At 36.0% G+C, this 16768-nt stretch overlaps 1 protein-coding gene across 1 annotated transcript in view; it reads left to right on the forward strand.

The window, feature by feature from the left end:
* The first annotated feature begins 556 nt into the window (after positions 1-556).
* Positions 557-16768, forward strand: part of LOC149780881 (uncharacterized) — a 126090-nt gene continuing 109878 nt past the window's right edge. Inside the window, exon 1 of the mRNA XM_089937983.1 lies at positions 557-658. The gene's annotated coding sequence lies outside the window, so the exon portion shown is untranslated. The remainder of the gene's footprint in view (positions 659-16768) is intronic.

Genomic DNA, 16768 nt, shown 5'->3' on the forward strand with positions numbered 1-16768 from the left:
GGACTACTATAAACTTGGTGTCAATTGTAAAGTTATTGCTGAAAATAGTTACAACAGTAGTCGCTACAAAATTGCTTTTAACATCTCAATGAAGTGTCCCAATGATTGAATATGTAATGTACAAATCTAACAAGTGTACTACTTACTTTTAAAAGTGATGAAAACTGTTGGAAAAAAAATCTGAATGCGGCACTTCAAACTAGCATCAGTGTTGCTAGCGAGGTCGGCTGTAGGCCAAGACTCTCAGCGACTACGGATAAATGGCCGTCTAATTATCTGGGCTAATTAGCTCAACTATAGGAGATAAAGTCTCGCCGCAGATTAAACTTGCCTCCTATTCCTGTTCCCACGTTTCCGTGACTTCCTGAAGTACAATTGTAAACATCGTCTGCTATAAAGAAAGTGTCTTTCCTACTTCAAGTCCATATGATGCTATTGGAACATCGTCCACATTGTGTGATGCAGAGAAAGGGACTGTCTAAAAATAACTTAAAATGAAAAGTGTATATTTTTTATTGTGCTAATTAATTATTCCAAAATTAATTGGGATGGGGTGCGCATGCTTCAATTAGGCAGTTGGCGGGAATGGAATTGTGGGAAATTAAAATGGTGTCTAGATGGTAGCCGGCGACATACAATTAGCATTGTTTGATTTTGGGTAAGTAAGTGGTAATATGCAACAACGGTTTTTGAAAATTTATTAACAGTCTAATGCTATTATTTGGTTGAGTCGATTTGGTGTGATTGACAAATGTGGATAAAAGAAACTGGCGAGACCCAAATACACACGGATATACAAATTGTATTACGATTTCAGTTTCCTCCGATTTAAGATCAGTCAATAATTTTTTTCTTATAATTTATAGACTACGCCATTAATTTATACAGTTGTGTACGGATTCTTTTCGAGCACTGCGTCTTTATCAAAGAGTAGTTTGTTTTTCTTGTTCCGAGTACATTTATAATTAAACATAGTCTCCCTTTTCCAACTGTATGTCATACGACACTTTACTCTGGACATGAATATTCATCATATAGATATTCAAAGAAATTACTGAATTTTGCAGACATAATTGTTTAACTCGCAGTTTTTAGTAACATGTTTTTACAAAATCTCTGCAACAACAAGGGATTTTCAGGTAATTTTACTTAAGGCACAAGTTATGTGAGACGTTACTCGGCTCTTGTGCCGCATTGTGTTGGCGCGATCAAGTTGCAGGTGGGCGTGACATGACAGGCGTATGAAAAATGTAAACAAACCCGCATGTGAGCACTTATTATTATTATTATTATTATTGAGAAAGTGAAAATGGGAAAGATTAAACATGAAAATAAGAAATAAATGTATACATACGTTTGGTTGATTTTAGTCAGCATAATCAATCCTTTGTAAAGCAGACAGGTGGATAAAGTGTAGCGTAGATGTTGCATTTTAATCTGTGACCACTTCGAAGACAGTATTAGATTTTTCAGATACCATTTGGAGCTCAGCATCATTTCGTTTAAAATAGGATTAATTTCAAGGAGGGCCATGGACAGGGTAGGACATCCAAGACAAAATTCCAGCTGCCCACTACAGTCAGGGGACCCACTGTCATCACAATTTGTAATTTGTAGGGGTCTACTGGAGAATATTTCCTAGAACCCACAAATCCAGTCCACAGCACTGATTTCAAGCTGTAAGATATCACCAAAAGCAACTGTTTCACAGCCTGATGAAAATTTGTGTATTTGATATTAATAACAATTAAGTTTACTAATTCTTTAGGGTCCCCGAGTGGCCGAGTGGTCTTAAGCGCTCTCTGTTACGGATCACTGCCATCTCACCTCTGTCTGCGTGGGTTCGAGTCTCGTTTTTTGAAATCAGTAGGGGGTACAAACAAACGGGAATGTAGAGTCAGACTATAGTAAAACATTCAATAAACAAATGAAGTTCTAGCATGCACAGATCAAAATGGCAGTCACTAAGGAAGAGGTAAGCAATATGCTTGCTGAATTACTTGAAAATACAGCCAATTTAATGTCAAAAATTTACATTTTAGGTGGCATGGGAGCAATTATCTTTACTCCATCAAATAAACACAGCTGAAGAAAACTGAATATTTGAACATTTTATTTCAAGCACGAGTTTTATCATGCCGAGATAAACATGGTTCACAGCATTGAAGCTGCAAGTTACAGCAGTAAATTTGGAATTTTGATGAATATGCAGACAATATTGGTTGGGGAAGTTGAAGTTTAGCACAGGTCATGAACTTCACTTTGACAAAATGAATAGATAACAAGTTGTTATTTGAAAATGTGATTTCAAAACTGAATTTTAACATACTGAGATAAAAAAAATGGTAGTACTGAAGCTGCAAGAGATGGCTGTGATGTGGATGCTGATTTTGATATTGTAGACAGTTTGATGGGGAAAATTTAGGTCGTGAGCATCATGATCTTGACTAAATCAAATTAACTAGTTGATTGGTATTTTTTACTCAGATATTAATGATAACAAAGATTTTAATGGTTTTCACGCTAAATGGACATTATATGAACTTCACGACTTATGAAGTTCACCCATATACCGATGCTTGATGTATGCATAATATGTTGAAATTTTACTGCATTTCTGGAAAAGGACCAAAATAAATCCAACAATACTCTGATATATTCATATTAGAATTAATTGCGGATTAAAAATACTGAAATAAAATGATCAGCTTTGTCAACTTTCCTGTAAGGATCTGTTCTGCTTTGCTCTCCAATTCTCTTGTGAGTAAAGGACTGTATTGAATAAGGGACATTTTCTGCCCCCATTTTAATGGAGAATTTTTTTTCTTGTAAATAAGAGTTATCTTATCGTATTATTCGATGTATGAATCACCCTATTCTGATTTAAATATGCATATACATGTCATTTTCATACCAAAACACGACCTTTGAACATGGGCTGGTATGGGAAATTTAAGAGAAAATGCTACATTTGAGCAACTTGAAACTAGAAATAAGATCTAAGCACAGACTTGCTCAGACAGTGTATTTACACTGATTAATTTTTATGAAAATTTATTTGTTCTCATATGAACTTATGTGAGCACGTCTGCACTAATCACTAAAAACTAGCCAAATTTATTCCATAAAAACCGAGAAAGACTCAAATTTTAATCCATACAAAAGGGTACATACCTGTAATCCAATTAGCCTTACTGCTGTGTTATCATAAGATGTCCGGTTTAGACACTCTGATAATTGTTAAGAATACAATTATCGAACAGTAGTAACAGCTGAGAAGTGGCAGTATCGATGTACAATACCCAAGTCAGCAGGAAAATGGTTTAATAGCCTTTATGGCTTCCCTTAGTAAGATGTTGAGCTTGTTCACTTTGGTAATCAGTGGCTATTACTACTGACAATAATTGTCAAAATTACGAATCCTAGTGGCCGCGAGGTCAAATCTGCGTGATGTTAATGGTACATATCGAAGCTGTTTTGGCTTCTGTCACCTAGATTCAAGAAATGTATAAAAACAATAGGCTACCAGACTGCAACTAACAAATCATGTGACAAGATTACTTCCTTTAAAAACACACGGCAATTTGTTTAGATGCATACAGAATTGTTTTATCAGTATTGTAGTTGGCAACATGAATAACTTACTGCAAAAAGATCAACATGTCATCGAGGAAAACAAAAATTCTCAGTTTAGAGGAGAACGTGAAAGTAATTCAACTGATGAGCAGGGGGGTGTCGTCGAGGATCCTTGCAGAAAACTAACATCGGGAAGACTCAGATAAACAATATCGTGAAAGATAATGAAACAATTCTGCAGAAGTGGAAAGGTGAAATGGACGGAGAAAGGAAGATTGTTTGAGCCAGGAGACGTTTGTATCCTGATTTGAAAGACAAGAAAAAGCAAAAATTTTGTCAGTTGAACTGGGATATGACGACTTTACCGCAAGTAACGGATGGTTGCACAGATTTCAAGTGCGACACAATATCAAGTGTTCTGTCATTACCGGCGAATCAGCTGATGTTAATAATGAAGTTGTCATAGATTGGAACAAAAGACTAAACGATATATGCAGGGGATATGACAGCAAGGATATTTTTAATGTGATGAGACTGGATTGTTTTTTAGACTGTTACCAACAAAGTGACGTGATGTGAACTGTAACATAATTAAAAAGACAGTTTTAAAACTGTATCAATGGTTATTCATTGCTTTTTTCATATGTATTTACTATTCGCATTTGTCATCCCCCTCTAGAAAGGCCACCCGCATTATAAGGCCACTTCCCTGCTGCATTAGGGGTGCCCTTATAAGAGGGGGACTACTGTATATTAAAAAACTTAAGGGAATGATAACTGTTCAGATATTTTAAAAACAATGTTATCCATTCATTTCCCTTCATTCTTTCTAAATTGCCTTAAACACAATTTTCGACGAGACAATGAAGGGATATTTGGAAATATATGTAAACAAAGACTGCGTAGTAAACAATAAATGGAATTGTATTTTTTTCATACATAAATAACAGTTTTTTTGTGTTCATTTCCATAACGGTACTATTTGCTACATTTAATTCACTCACTCTTATGGTGTAATTTCATACATGTAATCCTTAAATGACTCTCTCAATGTCCAGATTGAAATAACAGTTACAACCAGCATATTTTTAATTAAATTTTGTTAATTAGGTCTTTCTTCATATAGTAACAATATTATTTGTTTAAAACTAAAGCATTAACTGGGCAAACAACAGAGGATCACCTGCAGTTATATAAATCTGCTTGGAAGAAATGTTTTATCTGCATGATATACAGATTGAACAACACAAGCTTTAATTGTTCAGATAGTATTGCATTATTGTGCCAAATTGTTGTACCAAGTTCAAATCCCTAAAGCTGGTTTAATTTTTTTTTTGGTCTTTCTTTTTTAAGAAATAATATCTATACTATCAACATCTCTCAATTTACAGGTTTGAAATAAATATAGTAACTGCTCATTTTTTAAAACCAACAAAAAATAATGTGCAGTTTGAAAACATTTTTATCAATAGGTTATTCATCTAAAATGGAATTATACAAGCAGTGTTTCCCTTAACGCACATTTTTGCATCATGGATGCATGCTGGAGAAAATTGACGCACACATTTTGTTGCCTTGCATATTTCTGATGCAAAGGATTTGCATAAATTGATCCGGGTTTATTCAATATCCAATGCTTTGGATGAGGGATGGCGTTGTGTATACTTTGAGCATAGGCATAATCTGGTTCCCTGCTTTTTGTGCTTCCTGCATTGCACTCTGCTATTCGTATAGTGGAGTGCAATGCAGGGAGCATATACAACAGGGAACAAGATTAGCATAGACTATGTTATGGCAGATTAGCTTCCCCATATCTCACGAGCTCTCACATGATTTCCATGGTATTCATTGAAAAGGAAACTAGAGGAGAGTGGCCAAATATCTTTAAAATGATTGTGGTGGAACCGGTGTTGTAACACAATTATTATTCCATAGTTATATAGTATAATTTATTTATACGTGTTTGTTTATGCTAAAAAATTCAAGACTAGAATGATTTTCTAGCAATTACTGAATTAGAAATTACACATTTTGTTTCCAAACAATGGGAAACATGTCCCAAGGTCAGAATGGAAGCTATAGTAACTGAATTGATTTATGGTTTGTTAATTGAAAATGATAGTGGTATTATTCCTACCGCATGACCAGCAAAAATAAAAATAAACAAAACAAGCTTGTTCAATCAATCTAAATACATGCATATTTATTGCATTTGCATATTTTCTTTATTTCATTAAATGATGACCACGCCTAGTGGTTAGAGCATCTGCCTCAGATGCTGGAGGTCATCGATTCAATCCCAGGTCAAGTCATACCAAAGACTTATAAAAATGATACTAACAGGTGCCTCGCTTGGTGCTCAGCATTAAGAGGTAAGCGTTAGGACTGGTCGGCCTGGTGTCAGGATCATATGACTAGGTGGGACATCATGCTACATGTCTGTGGCATGATGCCCCAGTGCTAGACATCACTATAAACTGCCACACTGCAGACATCATAGTGATATGAGGGAATTTATTTTAAAGCTACGTTAAAAATCCAAATCACACACACTCTTCTTTTTTATGGACATGTCCATGTTTGATGATGCAAATTACATTCCACACAAATGTTGCTTTTAGCTTCACTCAGAACAAAGAGTGCATTTTTATTACATGTGTTATATTTATTGAGTGCATTTACCTGAAGTCCAAATGTTTTCCTTGGTCAGAATTGGCTTTTTTTTGACAGTAAACGTTTTATTAATTACTTTACCTTTTCAGCCTCCTCCTCCAGGGAATTAGGGTAACATTCTTGTTATGACTAATTTAAATTCATTTCTCAGATTTTGGACAAGTATTTCATCTCCCAATCCATGCCATATTCATTTGTGGCCTCATTTTCCTTAATTCAGTTGTTGTGTTTTATGTTTTTTAAACAAGGCTAATATTGGTAAACAATTCAGTTACAGTGCAATTTGCAGCTGATTTAACATTTTGCAAGGTTTGACTGTGACAGATGTAGGCTGCTATAGTGCCTTCATCCATCCATAAGATTGACCTGGTAAAAATGTTGTTTTTTTTTACTTCTATAAAAATGCAAACCCCTCACTGGAAACAAGAAAATCTTGTGAAAAAAGCATGTGTTATATACAGCATAATATGGTATCAGGACACAAGACTTAGAACATCAGGATATTTAAAACTTTTGGAATTGATTCAGAACTTTTCTTTACCTTTTTACCTGCGATGGGACATAATAATGATAATAATAATAATGAGGACTTTCTATAGCGCCTGTGTCTTCAGAAGCTCTAAGCGCTTTACAACATTAGACAACACCTATAAGACAAAAAACAATAATATGATTACAAAAACAAACACCATGAAATGAGAAAACATTTTTTAAAAAAAAAAGACATGCTGAGAATATTTCAGGTAGGAAACATTATTAGGTCTTTAAGTTTGTTCTTACAGTCGAAATAAGTGAGTTTTGAGAGCCCTCTTAAATGTGATCACTGTGTCTTTGTGTCTAAGTTCATTGGGTAATTCATTCCACGTGGCTGGGCCCAGGTATACAAAAGAACGCTGTCCATATGACTTTGTTTTCATAGTGGGAATAATGAGTATATGATTGTCAGAAGAGGAGCGTAAGTATCTTGCTGGTGTGTACACATGGGTGAGGTTGGATAGGCATGTTGGACTAGAGTCCGACAGTGAAACATAGCACAGAGAACAAATTTTGTATTTGATCCTGGATCGAATGGATAACCAGTGTAGGGTACAGAGCAGCGGGGAGGTGTGCTCTGATCGTGTACTCTAAGTATGATCCGAGCAGCTGTGTTTTGAACTTTTTGAAGTTTCTGGAGCAGATATTGAGATAAACCAGACACAGCTGAGTTACAATAGTCCAGTCATGAAAGTACTAATGAACAAACAGGTGTTTTAATGGCATCAACTGAAAGATATTTGCGAATTGAGCTGATGCGTCTCAGCTCAAGATATGCAGCCTTGCATATGTTCATGACATGTTGGTGCAATGTGAGAGTACTGTCCAGAGTAACACCTAGGTAGGACATGTAGGATTATTTGGAATCTATTCATAATGCTGTGTCTTTTAAATTTTTACTTTGTATTCTAGAGAAGTACAGGTAAAACCCATTTTAACACGATTCATTATAACGTGATTCCACTAATAACCCAATGGCAGCATGACTCCCATTTTTTAATTTAAGGTGACCTCTCTTTTTAACATGCACTCAGAAAAGCTGATTATTCATATCCCTAACAGATTTTTAATCCCAGCACTGCGTTTAATGCTGCCTTAACTTTACCATGCACCATTACCGCCATATTGGCATGTATACATTTCAAAATTGAGATATATTTGATGCCTGATGAAACCCAGCAAACAATACAAATGACGTGATCAAGAGGTTAGTTAAAACTGATGACATTGAAATTTCAATGCATATTTTCTGTGGGGAATTTTTTTAAAATTTTTTTTAACACGATCCCACTTATATTGCAGTGTTATTCTTTGGACCCCAAGCATTGCGTTATAACAGGTTTGAGCTGTATTGAGAGATTTTTTTAAAAAAAAATTCATTGCACCAAATGTACTGGAAATAAGGCCATTAGCACTTTCTGAAGTTTTTGTTTTATGTTAATAATAGGATTCCATAATAAGCAGTTGAAGCTCTTAACTAATTTGAGATGCACATATTTGGTATTACTGCTACTGATAGGTGATTTTATTTCCATATGAGTCATGTTAGAAAACTATAAACTTGTCATGTAAATTTGACACCTATCTTTTTATCGATATAGATATGAAGAATCAATCCCATGTCTTCATTGAGTCCATTTTAGCTGCAAAGCAGTATACCAAATACAGAAATCAGCTAATACTTTCAAAAGAAAGTGGTTTGCATGTTTAGTTTTTATTTTAATTTTTCTTTTTTTGTCTCGATAGCTAAATGCTTAAATTGTCACAAAGAGGGAACTGCATTGAAATAATTAAACATCTTAGATCTATATTACAATTAGGTTATTGACACATCATTTCCATATGACTGATTAGATTTTTTTTTATCATGATACAAACTTTGTTGTATTTTCCTTACAAGATTGTTCAGATAAAAGGTCACATATTTATACAACCATGCAGAATGCCTTAAATTTGTTGAACAGTTGAGATTTGACAATTTCCACATTCTTATTAATTTCAACAAGATGCTTAGGCCATATTAATTAGAAACAATTACCAAATTTCCACTATTAACTCATTAACCCCTGGAGGTTTTTGTCATTTTTGCCTGAAATGCAAGTAGAAAACACATTTTGGGGGCTATTTCTGAATACATCCTAATACATTGACTAGCAAGAAATTATTGCGCAGAAGCAGATAGGTAAAAGTTGGAAGTTAGTTTGTAGTGCAGCTAAAATGTACAGATTATTTGGTATCATTGTAGAGCTACATCTGTCTACCTATCTATAATACCACCTACTTCAGTGTATCTTACATGACCTTGACACTATAGAGCTCGGCAGTAGGCTACAACCTCCTGCCACATAAATGCGGCACCAGAGGTTATTGAGTTAACAAGGATTTTTTATTTTTTTATTAACAAATTGTCAAGGAATGGCTAAATTTGTAATTTTTGTGTGCAGTGTCGATGCACAAGTGATTTAATATGCAAGGAATATTCAGATTTGGTGATGTCTTCAAAATACACCCATTAACTCTTTAACCCTTGGAGGTTTTTGTCATTTTTGCCTGAAATGCGAGTAGGAAACACATTTTGGGGGCTATTTCTGAATACATCCTAATACATTGACTTCCAAAAGATTTTCCATTAATCTAATGCCTAGTTGTGTTAGGGACATCATTTTTCATTGGTTATTTTGTTTGCGCGTGAACAGAAGGGTAAAAGTTGGAGTTTGGTGAGTTTTTGAGCGGGGGGAGGGGGCTTAAAGGACCCATCATTTTCGTATTGAGACCACCCTTTATTCCAAATGCCCATCTTATCCTACTTTTTGCAAAGGTTCACCTGTCTGTGTGCAGTTCAGACCAGTCTGCCTTAGATCTAAGGCCAAAAAGTCTCAAATCTGGACACAGAATGGGATTCCAACCATAGGCAATTTTTGGGTGGAAAAAAAAAACGGGTCCAAAATATTAGGTTTTCCCTCTATATTTTGCAATGAATCTAAAATGTCCAAATTATCTGGTATCATTGTAGAGCTACATCTGTCTACCTTTCTATAATACCACCCACTTTAGTGTATCTTACATGACCATGGTGCTATAGAGTTCGGCAGTAGGCTACAACCTCCTGCCACATAAACGCGGTACCAGAGGTTAATGAATTAATGACAGAACCATAATTTGAGCTGTAAACTACAATGCACAAAGACAAATGGCTTTGTGTTAGAAGCACACCTTTCCCATACTGAAATTGACATCATCTTCTGATGCTAGTTTTATAATAGTGTTTACAATGGTCAGAATCATAATTTCTGTAGAACATCGTTCAAGCTAATTCTTTATTAGGGAGAGACCATTCAGGTTTCCAAAGGGTTGTATCATTTGAAACAATTTTATTTTGTGACGCATGAAAGAATTTTAACAAATGCCCCAGTCAGAATGAACCTAAAATTTACTGACCAAACCCATACTGTATATATGCAGTCAGTATTGAACTAAAGTTCGTAGCTGTATACTTGCATATTCACCCTTGGGACTGGGTCATTTTTTTTGTTTGTTTTAAGAGGGGTGTTTGGGGTTTGTTTTTTTAACAGAAGCAGTTGTCATCGGAAATTTAAATGTACATACCTCAGAGGATTACTTTTCATGTTTAAAGTTTCACAACTTTGCACTATTCAAGAGAAGACCTACACAAGGGGTAAGTCTGCACGTATGTAAAGATTTTTTTGATTAAAGTTGTTGTGTTGTGGGGTTTAACGCCATTTTTCAATACACAATAGGCTATACATGGCGGCCAGTATTAATGGTGGCGGAAGAACCCAGGAAAACCCCAGAAAGAACCACGACCCACGAGAAGCTAGTGGCAAGCTTTCTCACATACCCACATTGGCTGAATCCGAGACTTCAACCCATGCAGACAGAGGTGAGATGGCAGTAATCTTTTGGCACCCAGAAAAATAATTCTGCAAACATATGTTGTATAAAAAGATTTTAATTGTACAGTATATATTACTTCAAATTAATCCATCTTTTGATGAAATAAGTCAGTCAACACTGTAGCAAACCGCTCCGGTGGCCTAGTGGTTAGAGTGTCCGCCTTGGCTGCAGGAGGTCGTGGGTTCAATCCCTGGCTGAGTCATACCAAATACTTACAAAAATGGTACTAAAAGCTTCCTTGCTTGATGCTCAGCATCAAGAGGTTAGTGTTAGCACTGGTCGGCCTGGTGTCAGGATAATGTGACTGGGTGGGACATCATGCTACATGTCTGCGGCATGATGCCCCAGAGCTAAACACTATAACCTGTCAAACTGCACACATCATAGCGATATGACTGAAAAACTGTTAAAGCTATGGTAAAAATCCAAATCACACACACAGACTGTAGCAAATGTGTTGTATTTACACAGAAGTACAGATGATATGCAACAAGTCAGCAAAAAGACCTCTAAGCCTCTTAACTGTAGACAAAAGAACAATAAATGTTTTTGTCTGTAATCAAAATGTCACATGCAGAATCTGCACAGTTCATGGCAGCATTAGTAAACATTAATAAACCACATGATGCTTTTATTGATCACCAGTGATGTCACAAGTCATTACATGCAGCCAAATCTAATTACATATGCATATCGACCTCCAAAACAATTAGAAAGATCAATTTTTTGTCCCTACTAGCAGAGCAGGACTATTATCTGCATACATAATAAGCATTTTTGATAAAATATATAAAAACCCAACTTTTTGTGAGTCGTCAGGGACAAAGATGCAACAAAATCCAGGGCTCACTAATTGATTCCGGCAAGGGTCTCAGAAACAAATACCATTAGGAAATGAATAATCTTTACAAACTTGGTTAGCAGGTTTATTCTTACAAATTGCAGCTGATAGGGAGAATATAGAACTGGCAAGGTCATGTTCATAGAAAAAATTTCCCAGTCAAATCCAGAATACCCACCAGCATGTATTAGACCAGAAATAAAGTTACATATATTCAGTTTGCCTACCCTTTTTTTTTTTTTGAACTCCTAAAGTTTGTAACAAAAAGTTTCTTAAAAATCTTTTTGTTATCAAGGATCATCCTAGACTCCTATACCAGTGAGTCACAGTTCCCTCTGGGCAGAGAGAAGTGAAAGACCATTTAGAAGCAAAATGCTTTAGATTATAATAAAAATGACAAATGTAGTTGTAGTTGTTGCTGTGTTATGATTGTTTACAAGGAAGATACATTTTTTATGCTTGACTTAAATTAAATTTTTTAGTGGGTAATGTTGCATTTTAGTCATCTTACACATTGAAACAGTTCTCCCTCGTTATAACACAGTACTGGGGAGTGACAACCTTGCCAACAGTTATACTTTGGGTGTAATCATTATACTTTTTACCAAATTATGTTACACACTTGCCTATGTATTGATTATGCTTTTCTGTTACAATAAAAAAATATAGGTAAAATTTTTTCATTTTTATTATCAGCTTTTTAATTGCTCATTGTAAATTTGAGAATAGTTTTTAAAAGGATGACTGCTGCATAATAATTTCATAAGAGTACCTTCATTATTTGCTATTTATAACAGCTGTATGTGACTAATTTCCAAGAAAATAGGTTGGTTTCTTCAAATTATAACTTTGCCTCATAGATTCATTATCTTGATAAACTAGTTATTTAGCAGACCAGTCTATAATTTTAATGAAAAAAGAGCCACATGGTACGCGAAATGCTTTATGGTGTGAGTTGTGAATGTTATATGACAGACAATGTTAGAGCAGATGGATGTTTTCAAACATCATGTCAGATCAGACAGAGGACAAATAAACACCCCTTTACAAACTTTATAACATAAGAGTAAATAAGCACACTGAGTACATGATTATGTTTATTTTAAAATAACAGTTCATAATCCTTCAGTTAAAGTTAACCTGTGGACTAAAGTGAGTGCAGAAAATAAATAACTTTTCAGTATACAGTATTTTGTATTTGTGTTCTGGTTCTAATCCATATGGATTTTGCTCCTGACAAGAATTTTTACCAGATGCAGAACTAGGTTTTTAAAAAAAAAATAGATATATCATATCTGCTATAATTCTGACATGTAATATATAGATTAAACTTTTTTCCTACTTATAATAGCAATAATTGTGCCATTGGGTGCTGGCATGTATGCATGGACCATGTTAAGTATCAAACCTAGTTATATTGAGAACCATAATACATACAGAACTGCAATATATTGAGAATAACATAATATGCTGATCAATGGTATAGCCAGTACCATACAAAATTTATTAAAAATAATGATGTTTCAATAAGGAAATAAAGATTTAAGGCTAAGTTTAACTTTGTTTTTCATTGACCTTGTTTTTTTTTGTTTTTTTCTAATTGCCAGTTGTCAATTAAATGTAACCAGGTAAATCTGCCAGCTCATGGCTGATAAGGATAGCTCTGGCTTGTCAGATTAATGTAATTTATAGTTGATGTTCCTGTTTACAACTTGTTTAATAAAAGATCAAATAATCTGAGCTTTGTTCATTAGTCATTGGGTCTCAATGTCCAGGGTCTTCACTCTGCTCACTTGAAGTATTGGTGGATTCCTTGCATGGATAGGATTTGTTCTTATCAACCCAGGCTCAGATGCTTGTCATTAGTAAAGGTCCTTGAAAAAAATGAAGATGTGCTATTTTTTTTAATTTTTTGTGACCCTAAATTGGCCACCAACAGGACCTCCCAACCCTCAGGCTTATAATATGATTTCTTCTGATGACCCTTCATGACAGTACTGAGCACCCACCCACCACTCATTCCGTGACCATGTTTTAGGTCTGTACCCTTGGTTAGGAACTGCTGTAAATAGTATGGATAACTGAGGCCAACCCTCATTTTACATCTTGAATTGTTTTGGTCATCAAACAAATGTAATGCTTCAGAAATTTCTTTTATGATCTCATAGTGTTAGTATTGGCATAAAAAAAAAACATTGGACACTCGCAACGTGTTTTTTTGTGTACAGAGTGTACATGAATGGACACATGGCCATTTTGTTGTCCATGGTCTGACAAAACCTGTGACCTAGATAAAAACAGACAGTCATCAGATGTCCTCTCCTCCCCCATGTTCACTTTCAACATTTTTGTGATGGAGAGTTTAACCATTAAAGGGAGAGATTATCCTGTACTGCCATGGATGTCTTTTATAAGGCCTCGTACTAGTGCAGGTGTTGGGGTTCAAAGACCACCTCATGTTACTTAGGAGGGATCATCATAAAAGGAGAGAGTTAGCTCCTCCTTCTCCAGAGAGGTCAAGGAGAAGTGAGAAAAGTTCTTGTCCTTCAGAAAAGTCACTAATTAGATACAGTTCAGTCACTTCCTGTGGTAAGTTACATAACCTCTATGTCCATACTTCCTATCCTTTCCTGCAGAGCAATTGTTCTAGATTTAAAACTCCTAAATCCCACTGAAGTTTAGAACATATATAATAATAGTCCCTCTTCTACAATAGTAGATTCTCAGGAATTTGCCCATGATACGGTGAGAGTTCACACTACCCTCCTGTGATCTCCAAACCCATCAAACCAAACGTATCTGGTTGTTGAAGAAGAGACATAGTCCTTTGACATGGACTTCTGATATGTACCCTAAGACTTTAATTTTGGTAGCACACATGTTCTGTACAGCATAGATAAACGTCCGATGACACTGCATCAAAATGATCTGCTCTTGCTTTCTCACTTGCCTATGGGCAGTGAACTTTTGAGGAGGTTCTATCAAGGACAAGAATCTGCTAATTGAATTGGGGGGCTCAGTCCCCCTTATTGTTGCTACTTTGAGACATATAATTTAGCTTCCAGATATAGGATTTATTCCTCCTTTTTTGTTAACACACTTTTGCAAGCAGAGATTTCATCACGGTTATTTGCTGTGTATTTAGATTCAAAGGTCATTTCTATGGTGACTATAGTATCACATGCTAATCGGCTGTCAATGTCTTCCTTAAATCTTTTGAAGGAAGAGTTCTCTTTGGTTGATTTACGATAGTATCTGGGGACTAGCAGGAACATCAAGGCACACATTGTCAATCATCATGATATGTTTGGCTGAGCTCAATGTCCAGGGTCTTCACTCTGCTCACTTGAAGTATTGGGGGATTCCTCATATGGTTTTGTTTACAACCTAGAGAACTCATATATCATGCCTTATCATGAATTTATGTACACAGGAATAAATTCATTACTGTTCTGGATTGGGTTTGTGTTCACCCAGAAAGGACAGAAAAAGTACTGGAATTTTTTGAGGATTTTACAAGTCAGAATTTCATTGCCTTTATAACTTTCTGTAGACCTCAAAATCCACAGAAGAGCTGGTACCTACTAGAGAGACTCCATTTATGGTCTTTTCTGTTAGTGGTTTGGAAACCACAGAAGGATTAGATTGAAGGTGAACATTTCAGTACCACCTTGAGGTGGTATGATAAGAAACGTGCAGATGGCAATTCCCGTACATGCCCTTGAATCCCACTCATGCCTGTACACCCATTTGTCAGATTCAGGGTGGGGGCTCATTTCAAGCCAGAAAGAGTAATTCTTCAAACCATTTGTCTAGGAAGAGAACTTTCTACACATGAACAATTTGTACTGTATTCTTCACCAGATCCTGTCAAGTGGCATTATTCATGATCTCAAACAAGGAGACACTTACACCACTTCTTTCTGCATGGAAGATGAAAACCTTTTATGAGTGGCAGATTACAACAATCTACAAGTTCTCCACATTTACGCTTTGCCTCATCTCCAGTGATCTGTGTGCCTAATGAAGTTTCCAAGCTTGTTGGCTGCATCATCCACCCCACCCACCCAAAGAAATCCTGCATCCAAGGTCTACAGATGCAAAGTGGAGAATCTTTTGTGATTGGTGCACTTGGAAACATGTTTATCCTAGCTGCCTTTTACAGGCTGCAGGAGCAGATTTTCTTCTCTTCCATAACAGACTGCCTGTTCCGACTTCGTGGGACTTGTTTGGTTTGACAGAAAAGCTATACAGCATGCTACCCTTTTAGTTTCCTCAGTCCCTGAACATAGGGTCTGGGCAGTGGATGCTTTCAGCCTGAAGTGGGATTGTTTTGGATTATGCCTTCCTACCTTTCAGGATGATTACCTAACAAGGTGGGGCACTCCACTTCTTATCTCATTTTGATCTCACCTCTATGACCTTAGCAATCTGTGGTTCAATATTGTTCTTGATCTGCTGGTGGACTATCACAGGACAGGACATTACCTCAAAGCACAGACCTCCTATCACAGTATGGATGCTGTCTTTCACAACAGTCCATTGGATTCTCCATGTTCATGCTTGGCTCACCTCAAAGAGCTTACCATTCCCTTGTCATGGCTAAAAATATACTGGATACATCCAGCAGTAGTCTCTTCTTTGGTGAGGGTGAATATGCTTTGTGATTGCTTTTCTTTTGCCAGTTGTGGGATAATCAGCTTCCCACAGACTGAAAAATTCTACACAATAGCAGCAGGTTATATGTTATTTATTTTAAAATGTATTTGTTTGGATGGGGTGAAACTTTTGAATAATTATCTGTTGCTGTTGCAACATTCTTTTCTTCAGCCCCATACTAATACCCTACAAGTTTAGGCTACATCATGAAAAATAAAAAAGCCATTGTACATGCGTGTTTAGAAAAGGTTGGTTCAGTTCTATGCAACATTTGGGTTTATTTTGGATGGAGGGTAGAACTAGTACTTTCCTGATGTGATTGCATAGCTGGCTCTTTTCCCTGACAGATGAGAATTCATCATTCAACTGGGTGAACAAGTCATGACCCAACCTACAGATGCCTTTTGTGTGTGCACTGTCCATCATTCTTTTTCAGGAGGAAGCCTAAACTAGTGTGGCATTAGTAAAGGGTGGGAGGAGGGAATCTGGCAATAACAAAAGGTCTGATTGTTGAGTGAAAAAAATTCAGCTATGCAATAGCAACAGGTAAGTAATAAATCATTAAAATTA

Source organism: Sinohyriopsis cumingii, chromosome 16 (genome assembly GCF_028554795.1).
Source record: "Sinohyriopsis cumingii isolate HCF-2022 chromosome 16, ASM2855479v2, whole genome shotgun sequence".
Taxonomy (NCBI): domain Eukaryota; kingdom Metazoa; phylum Mollusca; class Bivalvia; order Unionida; family Unionidae; genus Sinohyriopsis; species Sinohyriopsis cumingii.